Raw genomic sequence first — 21,080 nt, 5'->3', positions numbered from 1 at the left:
AATATACAGGGTGGCCCAAAAGTCCGGAAACACCCTCATAAAACTCAAATGGAGTAGCAAACAAGGAAACAGAGTCCCTACACACGAGGAATAGGAAGGGGGAAACTTTATAGGCTATGCCACCAACATGGAAGTCATTTTGAAAGTCGCCATCTTGGATTCAACTCCAAAATTTCAAATGGGAATGTGGTCATGTGACATATCAAATAGGTAGATAATTTCACCAGAAAAACAATGCCGTTGTTATTTTAAACAACCCTGAATCTCACTATTAATTATCTTGCTACAGGTATTTTTCTCACTGAAGTGCAGCGTATATTTTAAATATTGATAATGTACCTCCACTTTCTAATACCCATCAAATAAATGTAATTCACTAAAGTGTCTGATACTGCTTTGTCAACTCTCATCATCAGAACTGTCACCTATCAATCCAAACCAGACCTTGGGCCATTACAGATCAGTGTGTCACCACATCTACAGTCTTATAATCAGATTTGTTGTCTTCCCTACCTAACACCTGAACTGTAACATCTTAACCTAAATTACACCTCAGACTACACTACCAGTGTGCACCATAACCTACATTCTAAATACTTTTAACACCAGCTGTTGTGAGCCTTCCCAAGAATGTCACGTGCCTTGAAGCACAATGGGCAATGGTGTGACACCTAAAAAAAAAGATTGACTAAATTTAATATGCAGATATGCAATAAATCAGATTACAAATTCAGGACCCTTCGACAATGAGTGACACCCTCCCCCCGTTACATTCACCAATTTACGTATCAGATTTATATCAACATACCTAAAAATAGCGTGGAATGTCAGATCCCTTAATCGGGCAGGTAGGTTAGAAAATTTAAAAAGGGAAATGGATAGGTTAAAGTTAGATATAGTGGGAACTAGTGAAGTTCGGTGGCAGGAGGAACAAGACTTCTGGTCAGGTGACTAGAGGGTTATAAACACAAAATCAAATAGGGGTAATGCAGGAGTAGGTTTAATAATGAATAGGAAAATAGGAATGCGGGTAAGCTACTACAAACAGCATAGTGAACGCATTATTGTGGCCAAGATAGATACGAAGCCCACACCTACTACAGTACTACAAGTTTATATGCCAACTAGCTCTGCATATGATGAAGAAATTGAAGAAATGTATGATGAAAGAAAAGAAATTATTCAGATAGTGAAGGGAGACGAAAATTTAATAGTAATGGGTGACTGGAATTCGAGTGTAGGAAAAGGGAGAGAAGGAAACATGGTAGGTGAATATGGATTGGGGCTAAGAAATGAAAGAGGAAGCCGCCTAGTAGAATTTTGCACAGAGCACAACTTAATCATAGCTAACACTTGGTTTAAGAATCATGAAAGAAGGTTGTATACGTGGAAGAACCCTGGAGATACTAAAAGGTATCAGATAGATTATATAATGGTAAGACAGAGATTTAGGAACCAGGTTTTAAGTTGTAAGACATTTCCAGGGGCAGATGTGGACTCTGACCACAATCTATTGGTTATGACCTGTAGATTAAAACTGAAGAAACTGCAAAAATGTGGGAAATTAAGGAGATGGGACCTGGATAAACTGAAAGAACCAGAGGTTGTACAGAGTTTCAGGGAGAGCATAAGGGAACAATTGACAGGAATAGGGGAAAGAAATACAGTAGAAGAAGAATGGGTAGCTCTGAGGGATGTAGTAGTGAAGGCAGCAGAGGATAAAGTAGGTACAAAGACGAGGGCTGCTAGAAATCCTTGGGTAACAGAAGAAATATTGAACTTAATTGATGAAAGGAGAAAATATAAAAATGCAGTAAATGAAGCAGGCAAAAAGGAATACAAACGTCTCAAAAATAACATCGACAGGAAGTGCAAAATGGCTAAACAGGGATGGCTAGAGGACAAATGTAAGGATGTAGAAGATTATCTCACTAGGGGTAAGATAGATACTGCCTACAGGAAAATTAAAGAGACCTTTGGAGAGAAGAGAACCACGTGTATGAATATCAAGAGCTCAGATGGCAGCCCAGTTCTAAGCAAAGAAGGGAAGGCAGAAAGGTGGAAGGAGTATATAGAAGGTTTATACAAGGGCGATGTACTTGAGGACAATATTATGGAAATGGTAGAGGATGTAGATGAAGACGAAATGGGAGATATGATACTGCGTGAAGAGTTTGACACAGCACTGAAAGACCTGAGTCGAAACAAGGCCCCCAGAGTAGACAACATTCCATTAGAACTACTGACGGCCTTGGGACAACCAGTCCTGACAAAACTCTACCAGCTGGTGAGCAAGATGTATGAGACAGGCGAAATACCCTCAGACTTCAAGAAGAATATAATAATTCCAATCCTAAAGAAAGCAGGTGCTGACAGATGTGAAAATTACCGAACTATCAGTTTAATAAGCCACGGCTGCAAAATACTAACGCGAATTCTTTACAGACGAATGGAAAAACTGGTAGATGCAGACCTCGGGGAGGATCAGTTTGGATTCCGTCGAAATGTTGGAACACGTGAGGCAATACTGACCTTACGACTTATCTTAGAAGAAAGATTAAGAAAAGGCAAACCTACGTTTCTAGCATTTGTAGACTTAGAGAAAGCTTTTGACAATGTTGACTGGAATACTCTTTTTCAAATTCTGAAGGTGGCAGGGGTAAAATACAGGGAGCGAAAGGCTATTTATAATTTGTACAGAAACCAGATGGCAGTCATAAGAGTCGAGGGGCATGAAAGGGAAGCAGTGGTTGGGAAAGGAGTGAGACAGGGTTGTAGCCTCTCCCCGATGTTATTCAATCTGTATATTGAGCAAGCAGTAAAGGAAACAAAAGAAAAATTTGGAGTAGGTATTAAAATTCATGGAGACGAAGTAAAAACTTTGAGGTTCGCCGATGACATTGTAATTCTGTCAGAGACGGCAAAGGACTTGGAAGAGCAGTTGAACGCAATGGACAGTGTCTTGAAAGGAGGATATAAGATGAACATTAACAAAAGCAAAACGAGGATAATGGAATGTAGTCAAATTAAATCGGGTGATGCTGAGGGAATTAGATTAGGAAATGAGACACTTAAAGTAGTAAAGGAGTTTTGCTATTTAGGAAGTAAAATAACTGATGATGGTAGAAGTAGAGAGGATATAAAATGTAGACTGGCAATGGCAAGGAAAGCGTTTCTGAAGAAGAGAAATTTGTTAACATCGAATATAGATTTATGTATCAGGAAGTCGTTTCTGAAAGTATTTGTTTAGAGTGTAGCCATGTATGGAAGTGAAACATGGACGATAACTAGTTTGGACAAGAAGAGAATAGAAGCTTTCGAAATGTGGTGCTACAGAAGAATACTGAAGATAAGGTGGATAGAGCACGTAACTAATGAGGAGGTATTGAATAGGATTGGGGAGAAGAGAAGTTTGTGGCACAACTTGACTAAAAGAAGGGATCGGTTGGTAGGACATGTTTTGAGGCATCAAGGGATCACAAATTTAGCATTGGAGGGCAGCGTGGAGGGTAAAAATCGTAGAGGGACCGAGAGATGAGTACACTAAGCAGATTCAGAAGGATGTAGGTTGCAGTAGGTACTGGGAGATGAAGCAGCTTGCACAGGATAGAGTAGCATGGAGAGCTGCATCAAACCAGTCTCAGGACTGAAGACAACAACAACAACAACCTAAAAAAAGTAACTGCCACAAATTAAACTTTCATAGGAATTTCAATGAGAAAAGGAGCTTTATGATGATAATTCCAGAAACCAAAATCTGGAAATGGATTTTGGCTGCCATCATTTTGAGAGCAGGCCTGCTGTTCCAACGGTTGAGACTGCAAGAGTTGGGAACCCTTGGAGCAAAATGGAAGTTTCTATGCCCCAGCAAGCAAGTTCCAGCTGTTCACCCTAGCAGAGTTGGTAACAATGCCGTTTTTTGAAAGTGGAGGCTTACCTGAGTGTGGCCTAGTCATACCGGAAAGGGTCTGACCACCACCACCTCACCCAGTCCATTCTGTATAAGGTCCATGACCAACTGGCACTGCAGCCTTGTCACTGTCCAAGACTGCATCTTGCTATGCACATTCAATGCCACAGATTAGTAATAGTCACTGTTTATTACTTTAAACAGAACATACCAATGCAGTTCCATTTCACTCAAATTCATTCACTTAGTTACAGTGAATATACAACTGCAGGCCAATGGCACCAGCCATGCAGTAAGATTCACCCAAGTCATCCCTTTAGCCATCTAGATCTGCTTCTTTTCACTAACGTGACCAGGGTTTACGAGGGCTGTGCCAGAGACAGCTAGTACTTGGTGGTACACACTAATCCAGATGCAAAATAAATACTGTCAGTGTTCTGTCTTTTTCTGTTTGTGCATGTATGACTTCAGTCACACACAACATTGTTATTATGTAACACAACAAAATCAACAACCAGTATCGGTAACTTCAGCTGACTTAACAAGTGGAAATCTAAAATGCCTTAGATATGGAGCAAACATAGTTGTGACATTTCGTAAAACTGATGTTAGTACACTGACCATACCATATTTCATTATAAACCATCCACTTTTACACAATGCTTATTCCTACGTACGAAGTTTTAATTTGCAATTTCGTTCATTATAAATGAAGATTCTCTTTCATCTCTGTTGATATACAAATTTATTTATTTCATTTAATGTAACGTTAACAAACCACACACCCTTCCTTGCACCTCAATTACGCAGCTAACTTAACAGTAGTGGCAAGTACATTAGAAGGATATCAAGGATATCTGGAGAGGCCAAACTAATGTGTTTCCTGAAAACAGGTGTCAATATTTACAGTAGTTCCAGGGGCAACAAGGTATATGATTAATCTGGCCTTTAAAGATTAGTCATCATGGCCCTGCTGTGTTGATACTGCAGCACAACTGAAACCAAAGGAGAGAAATATACATTATTTTCCCTTAGGACATGCAGCTCCTATAGTATGCAAAGCTGCATGAAAACAGTCTTTGGCTTGAAGACAGCAGCAGCAGCAGCAACAACAACAGCAACAACACAATTTGTGTAGAGTTGAAACCCATCAAGCACTGGATAATGCTAAATTCCAGTGTGTTGAATGAACTAAACTGAAAACTTACCAGGAAGAGGAGTTAAGGTTTGGGGGTTCTGGCTACAGTGAGCTCATTAGTGACAGAGCACAAGTTCGTTATGTGGGTTGGGTTCTCTGCTGAAGATGGGGAATGTCAACAGCAGCAGAGGCAGATCTGTGTGAGCATACAACACTTCCCTATTGCTTCTTTACTATTTTATACAGCTTGGATTCCACCATGAAACTGGTCAGAAGTGGATGTGGACAGGCACGAGAATGCATCCTGCTAGTACAATCAGTCAAGCATCAGTGGGTGGCGTTGGCCAGCATAGCAAGAGATCACGGTGATGCCCGGAAATTGACTCTGAACTGCTGACTGGACTCTGATGATGATGATGATGATGATGATGATGATAAATCCTACAGAGGTGATGGCTGGAGCAGTTTTGGCTGCCTTGGCTACGCACAGGACATGTCCCTCTTTCACAGCCCAATGGTGGCAAAGTTACGATAATGGCGGAGCAAACACTGACTGCACGTTGCTTACTGTCCAGCCATCCGAACACACTGACAAGGTGGTATGACCACGATTAAATACAACTCCCCAGCACAGACAGTTGCGGAAGATGCGACATTTTGGGGCCTTCGGAAATATCAAAAAAAGGGCAAAGGCTGGGGTGTGGCATAATCAGCACAGCACATCGATGATGCGTAAGTCAGTCAAGATGGAGTGGCTCCTCAAAGACTGGTCCCAGGGCACTGACACCTGGAATGCTGTCACAGAAACTTTGCTGCCACTGAGGGGTGTTGATCAAGCATGAGCGATAGCCACCTATGGCCGATGTATGTGTCTTGTGGCCTCATTTCAGCACTCATGGTATGATGACATAGGTGCTGATCACACAGATCAATGACCAGCATCTGCTGACTGGTTGTGCCCTCTTTGCAGTCCTGGGTTACGACTTCTGCTCCAAGTTCTCGTATTGTTTTATCCATTACAGTGGGGAATTGGAGGGATAGCAAAGAAGTCATATCTGTACTGGCTTAAGTCAATTACAGAAAACCACAGAAAATCTAAATCTGGAAGGCCAAACAAGAACTTGATCACAACTTGTCACAAATATCAGTGCTTTAGCCATCAAATATATCTAATACTATCTCCACAGACACTGCTTGCTCATCAGAGGAAATTATTCAGCCTATCACTTGTTTACTTTATTACGAGTGTCATGTAAATTGCAATTCTACATACTCTGTACAGACGAGTCAATGACAAGAGAGCCCAAGGTATTACATCAACCTTCACCCTCACCAAAAAGTCAAATATGCCACTGAAACTAATAAATCACAAGACATAATTGCAGTGCATTACTTACCTTCAGGAGGCAAAATGTGTAGTACTGCTGATGCACATATAAAAAAAGAAGTTATATCATAATCATAGCTTTTGGAACTATTAGTTCGTTCCTTGGGAAGGCTAACACCCTAAATACAGACAGAGATTCTGATGAGTAGGAAAGAATCCTCAGATGAGTAGGAAAAACAATCCTATGATCTTCAAGTACAATATTAATGGTATGCTGCTCAACACAGTCATGTCGATTATATACCTGTGCAGAACATTGTCTAGCATTATGAAATGGAGAATGCAAAGGAGGATGATACTAGGGGAAACAATGATTGACTTTGATTTATTAGGAGTGTTTTAGGAAAGTGTAGCTGATCTACGAAGAAGACCACCTATAGAACACTTGTGTGACCCATTCTTGAGCATTGTTTGAGTGAATGCGGTCCCCATCACATGGGATTAAAGGAAGACATTGATACCAATACAGTGCGTTGCTAGATTTGTTACCATTAGGTTTCATCAACAAGAAAGTGTTGTGGAAATGCTATGTGTGCTGAAATGGGACTTCCTGGAGGGAAAATGATGCTCTTTTTGAAAAAAACACTGCTGAGAAAATTGAGAGAACAGGCATTTGTCACTGACTGCAGAACTGCTGACTGCCACTAATATATATTTCATGTAAAGACCATGAAGACAAGGTAAGAGAAATTAGGGCTCATACAGATACATATAGACAGTTGTGTTTCCCCTCACTGCATTTGTGAGTGGAAAAGGAAAGGAAATGACCAGTAGTGGAACGTGGCACCATCCACAATACACCATAACATGGCTTGCGGAGTACATATGCATATGTAGATATGTTTGGGTAGGTTCCTCTCGTATTGATATCTGAATGAGCTGCCCTTCCTTTTTAACGTTCCCCATCCCATCACTCTCTTCTCAAGCAAAGTACTAAAGCACTAATACGAGGGTCATTCAATAACTAGAGAGACAAATTGTCTGAGGAAAAAATTGTTGGTAGGGCAAGTTTACTACTTTTATGACAAAGTTGGCATCTCTCAAATGAGCCCTGATCAACTGATGTTTCAACATTGTTTTGTTTATAACTTCAAAAATACATTTCAAGATGGCAAGTCATTGAAACATCCACATAAGTCTAACAATATTCTGTTATTCGTTTTTTTACTTGCTGAAGGTGAGAAACCAGTGAATATATACTACAGAATTTCTAAAGTTTATGGTGAACATTGTATGGATCATGCAAATTTTTCCAAGTGCGTAGAGCATTTCAAAAAAGGTCACAACTCCTCAGTGACTGGCGAACACCGTTCTGGCTGACCAGTTCCAGTTTCAACTCCCTCACTTGAAAGTCAAATTGATGACATTATTCGTGCCGATAGCTGTGTGACTGAGGGAATGATAGTTAAGGTGCAAGTTAGTACTGGTATAATTTACAACATTATCTGTAACAAACTGAAGTACCGCAAAACATATGCGAGATGGGTACCAAAGGAGTTGACGCGACTACACAAGGAAACAAGATTGAGAGTGTGAACAGAGCTAAAGGAATGTTATAAAAGAGAAGGTGAGCACTTTCTCAACAAAATTTTAACTTGTAATGAAACTTGGGTTAGCTATTATGAGCCAGAACCAAAAACACAAATCATGGAGTGGAAGCACACAAGATTATCTGTCAAGAAAAAAATTCAAAACTCTTGCATCAGCAGGTAAAGTCATGTTGACAGTGTTTTTGGATGCTGAAGGTCCAGTTTTTTGTGATTATCTTGAAGAGCAGTGCACAATGAATAGCCAATGCTACTCAGATTTGCTTTTAAACAAGGTGAAGCCAACCATGAGAGAGAGAGAGAGAGAGAGAGAGAGAGAGAGAGAGAGAGAGAGAACGTGGATCTCTGACGAGAGGTGGGATCCTCCTCAAAGACAACGCACGTCCTCACATTGCTCAACTAACCTGTGAAACCATCAACAAAATGGGCTGGGAAGCACTGCCTCATCCCCCTTACAGTCCTCATTTAGCACCTAGTGATTTCTATTTGTTTGGTGCACTGAAGGAGGCAATATGTGGGAAGAGGTTCCAGGACAACAAGGATGTGAAAAAGTTTGTGGGAAATTGATTCAAACATAAAGATAAATAGTTCTTTGAAGCAAGAATAAAAAAACTTGTAGCCTGTTGGAACAAGTGCATAAATGTTCAAGGGGATTATGTTAAAAAGATAAAAATTATTGTTTTGTAAAAATAAATGCTTTTTTCTCCAGACCAATTTGTCTCTTTAATTATTGTATGACTCTCGTGGTTTAGGAAGCGATGCACCACTTATGTGCTTGTCTACTGGATATACCGAACATTTTGGCTCCTCTCCAGCAAATGTGACTCAAAATTTATTAGTTTTCCTGATTTAGTTGTACTTTCAAAGAATCACATTCCATTAGAAGTGACATTTAAATGTTTACCAGAACAGCCAAGCAGCAGTTAAGAGCATGGGGTTCAGTTACCTGCAGACTGTTACCCATCTCAGCAGAAATGATGCATACAGCCCGGGCTTAATGTTATATTTTGCTCCTCTTAGTAGCTGGGAGAGGTGGTCTTGTTCATGAAGTTCAGAAGTGACTCAGAATAAGTGAAAAAATTGAACCACAGATTTCAGCAACTTAATGCTTTCTTGCATCACTAGTTCCAAATCCTCCCAAGACCACCCCATCCCAACCTCTTCTCAAAGTTAAGCATCTGACAAACAGTTCAGTTTAATAGAGTTAATATTGCGGTTTTTTAACCAACTGTATTCTATACAGTAAACATTCAAAGGAATAAGTGCACTTATTTCCTATTAAATAAAAACATAGTAAGTCATTGATACAGTCATTACTGCTTACTTATAAAGTCTAGTACAGGGTTTTGAATGCTTTTACGTTTGTAACAAAGTTGTCATTTTCTCTTTCACTATATTTTGACAATTTTTCTAACTGTCTTTTGGAACACGTCGAGCAAATGCTATCTGTGCTAGACTGCTGAAGATGACAGACAAGTAATTTGTTGAAATTCAGTTTAAGAATGCCTGAAGGATGAGATCTAGTTAATATTCAGTTTGCTGTTGAATAATAAACATTGTAAGTCATGCAATAGTTTCATCCAGTTCCTCACTTTCTTATTACTACCCAATCCTCAACTTTTCTTAACAGTTACATGTTATGGTGAGCAAAACTGGTATTGTTTATGCTTTTTCAGAGTAAAATGGATGCACACCATAAACCTTACATCAAAATGTTACCAGTTTTGCTTAATCACAATCCATTTTCACTACGTTGTCTTTGAAGAATCCCTGAATATTGTTTTACGAACCCAGCATCTACTTGTTGATTTTCCAAAGAAGGGAAACAGCTACTAATAGATTATTATTAACAATAACAAGTGCTGAATACTATGACTGAATGAATAGCAAATGAAACTAACAGAAAAATAAGTACCAAATGCTTTGGGTAAACTAAATAGGATTTACAAAATATAGCTTCCGATTGGTTTGAAACTGAAAGTTAACAACCAGTGTGTATTACCAGTTCTGATTTACAACAATAATACATGAACTTTACACCAAGAAGCTGTACAAAAATTTCGAAATCTGTGGGTTTCTTAGTGAGTAATGGAAGATCAATAAATGGTCTATAGTAGAAGAAATTACAGCTACAATGAAAATTAAGTGGAGATAAGCAGGAAAGTTAGCCATCAAAATGGATAGTATAGGGACAAAGGAAGTTCTTTGGGCGATTTCAAGAGATAGGGAAAGCCAAGACAATGGCATGATGGAAGGCAAGTGAATGACATTAGAAAATCAGCGCGAGTCGCATGATGCATAAAACTAAAAACTGCGAGTTTTTGAAAAGTCTACATGATTTCATAAATCTTAGATTCTAATGAAATAATGCCCCAAGAACCATGGACATTTCTGATGTAAGGTGGCTTGCGTGCCTTAATGATATAGAAAGCCATACCGCAGACAAAATCACAACAGATAGGTCTCTATAGGGCTCTGTGAAGAGGTCAGACAAACATCCACTTCCTGAACTGGGGCTGTAGCTTTTTCGGAGTTACAGGAGTGACAATTTGGATGTCTGACTGACAGCTCTACTGTATGGTTAAATGATGATAGTGTCCTCTTGGGTAAAATATTGCTGATATAAAATAGTCTTCCATTAGAAACTTTTGGCAGTAACTATTCAGAAGGTAAGAATATAACAAAGTGAGTATGCTACTACTAACAACATAATGAACACATCATCATAACCGAGATAGGCATGAAGCCAACACCCACCACAGTCTAGAAGTTTATATGCCAACTAGCTCTAAAGATGGAGAGACTGAAACAAATAACAATGAGATAAAGGAAATTATTTGGACAGTTAAAGAAGACAAAGTTTAATTGTTGTGCGTTGCTGCAATTCAATAGTTGGAAAAGCAAGAGAGACACTGAAGAGCCAAAGAAAGTGATACACTAATATCATGAAGGGTCCCTGTAAGCACAAAGAAGTGCTGCAATACGAAACTGCGTGGACTTGACTAATGTCCGAAGTAGTGCTGGAGGAAATTGACACCATGAATCCTGCAAAACTGTCCATAAATCTGTACAAGGACGAAGGGGCAGGGATCTCTTCTGAACAACATGCTGCAAGGCATCCCAGATACGCTCAATAATGTTCAAGTCTGGGGAGTTTGGTGGCCAGCAGAAGTGTTTAACTCTGAAGAGCGTTCCTGGAGCCACTCTGTAGCAATTCTGGACTGTGGGGCGTCGCATTGTCCTGCTGGAATTGAAGTCCTGGAATGCAATGGACATGAATGGATTCAGGGGATCAGACAGGATGCATATGTACATATGTGTCATATCTAGACATATCAGGGGCCCCATATTACTGTAACTGCACACGCCCCACACCATTACAGAGCCTTCACCAGCTTGAATGGTCCCCTGCTGACATGCAGGGTACATGAGGTTGTCTCCATACCCATACACATCCGCTCAGTACAATTTGAAATCAGACTCAACCGACCAGGCAACATGTTTCCAGTCATCAACAGTCCAATGCTGGTGTTGATGGGCCCAGGCCAGGTGTAAAGCATTGTGTCATGCAGTCATCAAGGGTACATGATAGGGACTTCGGCTCCAAAAGCATATATCAATGATTATTCTTCGAATGGTTTGCACGCTGAGACTTGTTGATGGCCCAGCATTGAAATCCACAGCAATACACAGATGGGTTGCACTTCTGTCACATTGAACGATTCTCTTCAGTTGTCGTTGGTCCCGTTCTTGTACAATCTTTTTTCAGCCGCAGCGATGTCCAAGATTTGATGTTTTACTGGATTTCTGATATTCACATCACACTCATGAAATGGTCATACGGGAAAAGCCCCACTTCATCTCTACATTGGAGAAGCTGTGTCCCATCGCTCATGCGTTCATTATAACACCACATTCAAAGTCACTTGAATCATAATCTGCCATTGCAGCAGCAGCAATCGGTCTAACTGTGCGAGACACTTAATGTCTTACACAGGCATTGCAGACCACAATGCCGTATTCTGCCTGTCTACATATATCTGTATTTGAATACGCAAATCTATACCAGTGTCTTTGGCGCTTCAGCGTATTTTGCAAACAGCGTAATTTAATCACTGTTATTTCTAGGGAAAGGTTCGGACTACGGCCATAATTTATTGGTTATGAACTGCACTTTAAAACTGAATGGATGAAACAAAAGTAGGAACTCAAGGAAATTGGACCTGAAGAAACTGAAAGAATCATAGGTTGTTGAGAGTTTCAGCAGGAGCATCAGACAATGTTGGACTGAAGTAGGGAAAAGGAACAAAAGAGGAGACAAATGGGTAGCGTTGTTAAGGACTACACTCCAGTAACATTAGAGGTGCCACGGTCCTTGCTTGGTTTCCAGAATGGAACTAATATTGCCTCCTTCCAAGTCGTGGACTATTGTCAAACAAACCAGATCTGATGAAACAAGAGGGGAGCTGTCCTTTCACTTCAGGGCACAAATGACGAAGCATGGTACAATGGATCTCATCAAGCCTGGGAGCAGTGTCTCTGGCTGCAGACACACATTATTCCAGTTTCCACATGGAGAATGGAATGTTTAAGACTTCCTCATTACGCAAGAAGAAATTGAGCTTCTCATCTCTGCAGTCCCACGGAACACATGAAAAGCAGGAGCTTGTCTGGATGGCACACTGTCAGTACAAAAGTGTTCAGCTAAAACCTGAGCCACATCTTGTGGCGTGTCCACCAAGACCCCATTACCTGACAAGGCCGTAAGGGAATTTGTACTGCCCTTGCCAGAAATTTGTCTTATTGAGCCCCGAACTTGTACAGTAGAAGTGGACCGATTAATGGAAGTTGTGAATTCCCTCTCGGAAGCCCTCTTCCGTTCTTTTAACACTTGCCACACATGTGCTCTTGCAGATCTGAAGGCATGAAGATTTTCTATAGCTGGACAATGTTTGAAGTTCTACAGAGCTGTTCATCTGGCTCTGATTTCCGATCGACAGTCATCATTCCACCAAGGTACAGGCTGTCACCTGACGTGGTTATTACTAGACCGGGGGATGGACTCTGCTGCTCCCAAGTGATATGGGCCTCCATCTCCTATACATAATCCTTTTGTTCAAAAATAGCTTGTCAACTGTACTGCAACCAATTTGCCCTTTGTATCAACAATCTGTGTTATCTCCCATCAGCCGCAGTCCTATTCGGCAGACGATTCCACACTGGGAAGTGGTCAGCAAAATTTAAATTTGTAGCCACTTCTCATCGAACTGAGTCTGCAATAGCTGGTGAACAAAAACAAAGGTCAATGGCTGAAAAAGACCCTGTAGCTGTGGAAAAGCATGTCATCTGACCCACATTCAGAAGGCAGATATTCGCAGAATGGATGAGTTGCTTGATCGTCCGACCTCTGGAGCATGTAGTAGCCGAGCACCACAGTACACTGTGTGCATTGAAGTCTCCCACAAGGAGGCATGTGCGTGGGAGTACCCGGAAGGATTCTGGCAGTGTGTCTGCATCCAAAGCACCATTAGGTGGAAGGTACAACAATCACACTGCGATATTAAAGGGTTTGAGAACTTTCACAGCAACTGATTGCATGGTCATGGTAAGAGGGACAGGAGAGGAGTGGTGTCTGTCTTCAATAAAAACAGCCCTGCATCCAGTAGTAGTGTCCTTCCTGTATGGGTGGTAACCCTGTAATGCAAGTGTGTTGGTGACTTTGAATACGCAAGTCTATACCAGTGTCTTTGCCGCTTCAGTGTATTTTGCAAACAGTGTTTCTTATAAGCAGATGCAGAACGGTTTCTCCTGGAACAGGAGCTGTAATTCTTCCAAATATGAATGATATCCTTTAAATTCTGCTGCAGAACACAAGTCCTTGTGCAACCTATTGTTTAGTGACAGCTGTTCTTTTCTTTCTCCCTCAGAGAAGGTTATTTTTCTGGGAGGCCAGGGGGAACATTAGCTGGTTGCTGGTTCTCTGGTTCCTCCAATTGGAAGTCCATATCCTCTAAAGCATAGTACCTATCAGAGAGGGAGAGAGCTTGCCGACCCAAAGATTTAACTACCCCTTTCTTGGACTTTGAACTATTTTCCGAAGTATGTTTTTCTTTACTGACGGGAGGAGTGGCTGCTTGGGTTGCACATACAGCTTAGTTGGCTTCTGATCATGGGTAGTGGTATGTGGCATAGGTGGTAAGCCCATTGCTGATGGCTTCCGAATGACTTCAGTTTCATGTGGAGCATTTCCCCCACAGATACACCAACAAGTGCATGTGCTCGTACTTGAATCTGTGGTCAGAGTTTGTGTGGAGGCATCACACTTGGCAATTGGCATCTTAAGGGCTGATGCAAAAGACGTAGCAAAAACTGGAGGTTGCATAGCTTTGAAAGCTTTTTTAGCTTCGCCATAGGGTATGCATCTCTTGACTTTCAACTCCGGAACTTTCCTTTCATTGTTGTAAACCTCACACTTTCTGCTCCACACTGGGTGATCCCAGGAGCAGTTTACACATTTCGGAGGAAGTGTACAAGAATCACCTAATTCATGAGCTGAGCCTCCACAATCGCCACATGTAGCCCTCCAATTACATCCTATGGTATGGCCAAATCTGTGACATTTGTAGCATCGCATGAGGTTAGGAACAAACGAGCGAACCTTCAGATGGATATAGCGTGCAAGGATATGTTCAGGTAATTTCGAGTACTAAATGTTAGAATAAATGTTGCCGATTTTCCCAATTTACCATTGACGCTCCTCATAGAGTTCTGCACTTCCACGACCCCCATATTTTTCCATTCTTCACGTAACCCCGCAGGGTCCACCTCCATTATATCTGAGCAGGTGACCACACCCTTACTAAAGTTAAGGTTATTATGCAACTCAGCCTCAACTGGGTATTCATCTAAGGCCTTACATCCCAGAAGCTTAGATATTTAGTTTGAATTAGCAGTTTCAACTAGAAGTGTTCCATTAAGAAGTCATATGACACTTTTTAGAGACCCGGCAATACCTTCAAATTGCTTTGTAAATATAGAAAGGGAAGACCTAAAGTCCTGTTACTATGATTCTGAGACTTCTTTTAGGGAGCACAGACCAACCAAGCTCTCTCTGATAAGTGATTGTAGGTACTACCTGATGGTACACCCGTCCCGTCACGAGTAATAGTCTGACAAGACTGTTCCATAGAGATCACACGAGATGTGAGAGAAACAACCATCGACCCAGGCAGAGCCCTCCATGTCCGAGCAAAGCCTTATACAATTGGGGGGCGGCAGGTGCCCAGAGGTTGCCTGTTTTACGTCAACAGCCATTCACAGCACTTAGCACACGTTGAGGTTTTTTTTATTATAGATGTGTGTACCTTCCTCACAGTCCAGGCTGTGAAGCCAAGACCCCCATTCTCCACAACACACAGCATTTGACCACTGCACTGCACAGTGGTCACTGAAGCATGCCCAGAGCTTACAGTGACAGAGGGCTGGCAGCACTGACCAGTGCCCAGCTCAGAAATGCTGGGGTCAGCAAGCTCGTTCTCAGCAAATGAATGCTGAGCCTGAGGGAAGCACAATGGTGAGGTTAATCCATCTGTAGCTGCTGTTCAAAGATGCATTTATGTCTGGCTTAAGAACTGGGACAATGACATTATTTCACCTGGGATGGGCAGACATCATCGAGCCAAATAGGTCTGAAGACCAGGATCAAATGTAGCCTTTGAGTAATAATCAGATGTTGGATCATCTGATTATGAACTGAATGATGTTGAACTGTCTTCGGTCCACCATGCAACTGAACAGCTGCAGAGTGTGCCTGTAGGAACACAAAAAGCTGTTACAGTGGCACAGGTGATTGTGTTGAGGTTGTGTCTGACAACCTCATCGATGGAGTCTGCTGGAGAGAGGGGTGAACATGTAAGGAGTGGCACGTTATTGCCAGATGCCTCTTCAAGAATCCATAATGGTAACGGGTCTGTCTGTCAGTGACAAGGAAGTAACAGGATCACCGGAAAGTGGTCACTGCCACAAAGATTAACATGGCAAGATCAATGTAGTGACACTACAAGATTTAGGGAAAAGACCTTCAGGTCAATAGCTGAAAAGGTGCCATAAGTAGCACTGAAGTGGGTAGGAGTACTTTCACTGAGAAAGCACAAATCAAGATCGAAAAGAAGCTGGTGAATTGTGTGCTTCTAAATCTCACCAAATATCAGAAAAGGAAGGGAGAACTGTTCAATTGAGGCAGTCTTCCCTGCCTGTAGATAAATAAATGTTACACTTGGTGATCACTGGGGTTGTCCATACTCACACCACTGCTGCTTCCAACGTGGCACGAAGGTAATCCTTTCGCTGATGACATCTGTGAAAACCAAAAGAGACATCCCTCTGGTCACCCTGCTGAGGCCACAATAATTTCAAGAGAATGCACGGTAACCATGAATCATTAGGGAATGGTCACCAGTAAAGTGAGTTTCTTGGAGGAGGGCACATATTGTAGAATAAGAAGAAATTAGTAGTTGTTCTTCCAGCAGGTGACAGTATTTTCAATTACAGTTCCATTGGATCATCACATTGATGGAGTCCTGGTTAGACACTAAGGGGCCATGAGGATCTGTCACTTCCTAGAACCACTGTATGACACATGCAAACAGGAAAACATCAGTAAACATTGCCTCACAATATGATGGCATGGGAAGTGTCTGGCATCTTCAAGGTCACATGATTAACTTTCTCCAATCATCCTCCTTTTTGTCTTTCACAACTTTTAGTGGCCGAGAGTCTTGTGAGGACTTATCTGCTGTAGGCAAGGGGATGGCTCAACACACAAACATGGTTATTTGCAAGGACAAAATTCATGGACAGATCACCCAGAGTTTCCGTATCTTTGGTCTGCCATGCAACAAACACCTCATGGACACCTTCACATCACATCACACATGTACACCATAACTTTAATATTTTCTGGGAGGGCATTCCATTCAAAGGCTAAGACCAAAGCATCTGTCTCCATTCAGTTCCCTCTTGGGACTTTTTTTTGTAGACTTCAGGCAAAATGACACCTCATCATTCAAGATTAGCTTGTAGCTCCTTGTCTGTCTGCAGCCTAAAGTCTGTGAAAGGTAGCTCCTTCAACTATATTCCAAGTTTTATGTGGGACAATAGTCACTGGCCTATAACCAGCCATCCACATGCATGAAGAGTTTGAGACAGTGCAGTACAGGAGGCCTTAATCAATAATGACCCATTGAGCATTTTTCCCAATGTTAGTTCAAATTTGTCTTCAGTGTGTTCCACAAAAAAGTTCTGTCATTGCAGAAGTAGTGCACAACAAGTATTGAATAAATTTCCTCACTCGCAACCGTCTGGCCTGTCCCTCTTCCTAAGAAGTAGGAAAAATGGTAGGATTATAATTATCTAGAACCACCTGTTGAAATCGACGAATCTAAACAGCACTTTGTGTTGGTTCAATTTCATACATTTCACACGTGAAATGTCTGCTCTGATGCCATCTACTCCGATCAAGGGCTCATCCCACAGGTGCCGCCTAGCCGCAGCAAAGGTCGTTTAATACAACAGTCATTGCCGGAAGTCCTGACGCCCCAGGAAAATCGTCATAGGTGGAGAGCTAGCAGATCAGGATTGTCTACTGTGTTGGCTTTGGAGTGTAGATATTAGTTTACACAGTTATTGAACACAGAGGGTCATCAACACTGTATGCAGTAGCTGCTATGCTGCCCTAGTCCATCCACACTACAGAAAAAATTTTCAAAATGGCGGACACAAACCTAAGGGGATCAAAATTACTTCAGCCGAAAAGTGATATACAGGAAATGAATGTAAACGTCAACAAAAGAAATCAGAACCTTAGTAAGTACTCAAATCAATATCATTGGGTTCCACTATGAAAAAGAAAGAAGTAACAGTTGGAGATGGGAGTATAAGATAGGAAATAGCCACAATAGCTTGGTTACCTATATTCCACACACACAACTTCATAAAAGAATGTTTGGCCCCATGGGGGATCGAGAAACATGGCACGTTGGGCTGAAAAAGACCAGGTGAAACAGACTGATAGATGAGAAAGTATTGAGAGTGTGGAGGAGTAAATTTCAAGTGACTTGCCTCTGGGTCAAGATCATAAGTATCACAAATGCACCTGAACCAAACAAGGGGTTTAAGGATCATGGGGGAGGAGGGGGGGGGGGGGCAGGAAGGTTTCTTCTAGAAAGCCCATGAGAGGTTAAAATATGAGGGTGCTATGTGGGTATCCATGCCACACATTAGTCTGAATATCTTCCCCTCAAAAGAGGAATTGTTGTGGGTAAGAATTTTGTGAGACATTTCAGAAATAAATTAGTTTGAAGTCAAAAAGAACACTGGGAGATGCAAGACCATGGGCAAGGGGGATGTCAGAGTGCAGGGAGATGGCATAAAAAGAATTTGAGAGAGATTTTGTGACTGGCCCCGTGATTTGAGTAGAGACTGTACGTTACGATGGACTCTTGGGACAGGATCACTACAGCATAGCTTCTTTAATCGTTGTGATTCATTGCGACATTATGGAGAGTGCAGACAACCACAGTTTCAACACAGACCATAATCTGATCTTGCTCTCTACATGTCCTCGGTGGATACATTGACGACACTGTTCTGGATTCTGTGGGGTGTTGGGGGTTTTGGGTGCTGTGGCAAATGGAACATCTGAACATGACAAGGTCTCAATGCTGTAAGGAATTGATGGGAGAACGCAGTGAAGGCTGGAGAGGTCTTCATAAGCAATGCTTCTCCAAGAGGAGATGAGGATTAGGTAACTTTTGGAAGTGGTATTTGGAGTGCTCTACCAGTTGTTCAACAGCACAGGCTTCAATTTTGAAGATGAGAATTGTTTTTCTGGCACTATATAATTTGAGAAGGTAAGGAATTTTATTATTACTATATTGTTATGGAGAGGGGATTAATGCATTACATAGCATTTCAAGAATAGGAAATAGGACTGGGTTGTAAATAGGGATAAGAATGCTTTTCTGAATTGCTGTAAATAGGTGGAGGAGTGATAAATGACATATTGCTGTAAGGAGAGAAAAGGGGAAAGAAAATTATGTTTGGGATGGGTAATTAAGGGTAAACAATATAGGAAAACTTTGATATAAATTTCTCCGTGATAAACATCGACTTTAAAGTAGTAGCGGTACCAGCAGAATTTAAGCAATGAGGACAGGCTGTGAGTAGAGCATGGGTAGCTCAGTCAGTAAGAGCATTGCTTAAAAAGCATAGGGTCTGGGTCCCAGCCCTGAACACATCTCAAAAGTTCATGCCAAGCTTACACCACACATGCCCACATTATCAGTTTACAGCAACAAATATTTTAGCATGGAAGGTTTCTTCACATCATGGGGATATCATAACATTAAAGGTCTATCTTATTGTGGTCGCTCCAACTGTATGGTTATTAGGCCTACCTAAGAATTACAAGTCATATATACACTGAGGAGAATAAAACAGAATTGCACACAGCCTTTTGGGGGCAGTTGTTGGCATGCCATCCTAGGTAGCACTTAACCATCTTCACGACTATCAGTTTTGTCTCTATCAATCAACTACATGCAGGAAAACCTCACAAAAAAATTTCTTCCTAATGTACAACCCTACAGCAAACATCTCTCAGATGGCAACACAAGAGCTTACGGGCAGGAATGTGCCAAGGAGGATCCAAGCATTTTACTGTGCACGGGATGGAACAATAGATACAGAATCTTATCCAGTGGTATATTTTGATTTCTAATATGTGCACTTTCGAACATACTGCCTTCAATTTCAAAGTAAAGTTACTTATTTAATTTTTTCGACGCTTATTCCTCCATACCACACGTTCCTTGAATGTAAGACCACACACAGTTGCTCATATGCCAGAGGTTAAAATTGCTTTTGGTTTATGGCATGATTTCAAAATAAAATCGCTTGTCTCCCCCAAGCCAAACGTAACATGCATAGTGAAATTATGTTTCCCTCCAATTGACACCAAAGGAGCAAAAGTTCATTTAAAACCACAAATACGTTTGCTTGTGATGTTGCAATGTATGTATCGCGTATTGCATGTATACCTTCAAATTCAATCTTATTTAACTATAAGCTGGCAAATCCCAAATGAGCAGTTTGATGAGGACGCCTGGCGTACGCATTTTGATGTGGTTGTCGAGCTACATTTTCGAACACAATTTAACTATCCGAATACTCGATATTAGTTATAATACATTTGGTTCCGAATTGTTTCGCATGTTGAAAACACATCCCACAGAAAACTGAAAAAAATCTTAACGTCTCCACATTTCAATGAAGAAGCCCAACACATCATCCGACTGACAATAGTCCTCTTGAGACTTACGGATCAAAGTATAGTGAAACGACACTACAAGTTCGCATAGCAATACAGGCGAACCTGATTCGTACAGTTCAGAAGTTTTGCATGAAACAAAAATATAACGTAATAAGCGTTTGGTAAACACAAGAAAAATACAAATTAAACTGTAAAATTAACGTAACCGAGTACCGGCTGTCATACATACCGATTACCCACACAGTTCTCCAGTATTACACATACCACACACGCAACACTACGCTGTCAACCATCACGCACAATCAATGACGATTCATCTGCTACACAACACAAGATATGCGAATGTCAAAAGATGAGGCAGAGAAACCACATAAATTCTGGAAGGAGAAAGGTAAGATTAGTATCGATACCCTGAAAAATATCGAAAGAGTAGCTCAACAATTGGGCATTGTTTATGGTAACTGGTTAGGATATTTTTCAAATTGAGTGACTGGTTTTAAGCACAGCGTTGTTCCTCAAACCCGAGTTACTATGGGACGTGTAAAAACGTATGAAGGCACATAAATAATTCGACTTCAGAACATCTTGCTGAAAGAGATCAAGATCGATTACCAATGGATGTCAACAGTAGGTCACGAAAGCACGTGTCTTTATTTGTATATACATCATGAGAGATACTGCCAAGGAGGAAAAAAAAAAAGACATGGCACAAAAGATTTACGCTATAAATTCTTTTGAAACCAGGCTGGGCGGGACCTGCCGCTATC

At 41.2% G+C, this 21,080-nt stretch overlaps 1 protein-coding gene across 3 annotated transcripts in view; it reads right to left on the bottom strand.

The window, feature by feature from the left end:
- LOC126266612 (WD repeat-containing protein 37) overlaps positions 1-20,851 on the bottom strand; it is a 110,713-nt gene extending 89,862 nt beyond the window's left edge. For 2 of the 3 annotated variants that reach the window (XM_049970955.1, XM_049970954.1), the window contains exon 1: positions 20,543-20,851. The gene's annotated coding sequence lies outside the window, so the exon portion shown is untranslated. Of the gene's footprint in view, positions 1-4,695; positions 4,906-20,542 lie in introns of all 3 variants that reach the window. The other variant, XM_049970953.1, reaches the window with a different exon arrangement.
- Between the last annotated feature and the right edge of the window lie 229 nt (positions 20,852-21,080).

Source organism: Schistocerca gregaria, chromosome 4 (genome assembly GCF_023897955.1).
Source record: "Schistocerca gregaria isolate iqSchGreg1 chromosome 4, iqSchGreg1.2, whole genome shotgun sequence".
NCBI lineage: Eukaryota > Metazoa > Arthropoda > Insecta > Orthoptera > Acrididae > Schistocerca > Schistocerca gregaria.
This window is presented reverse-complemented; position numbering and strand designations above follow the sequence as displayed.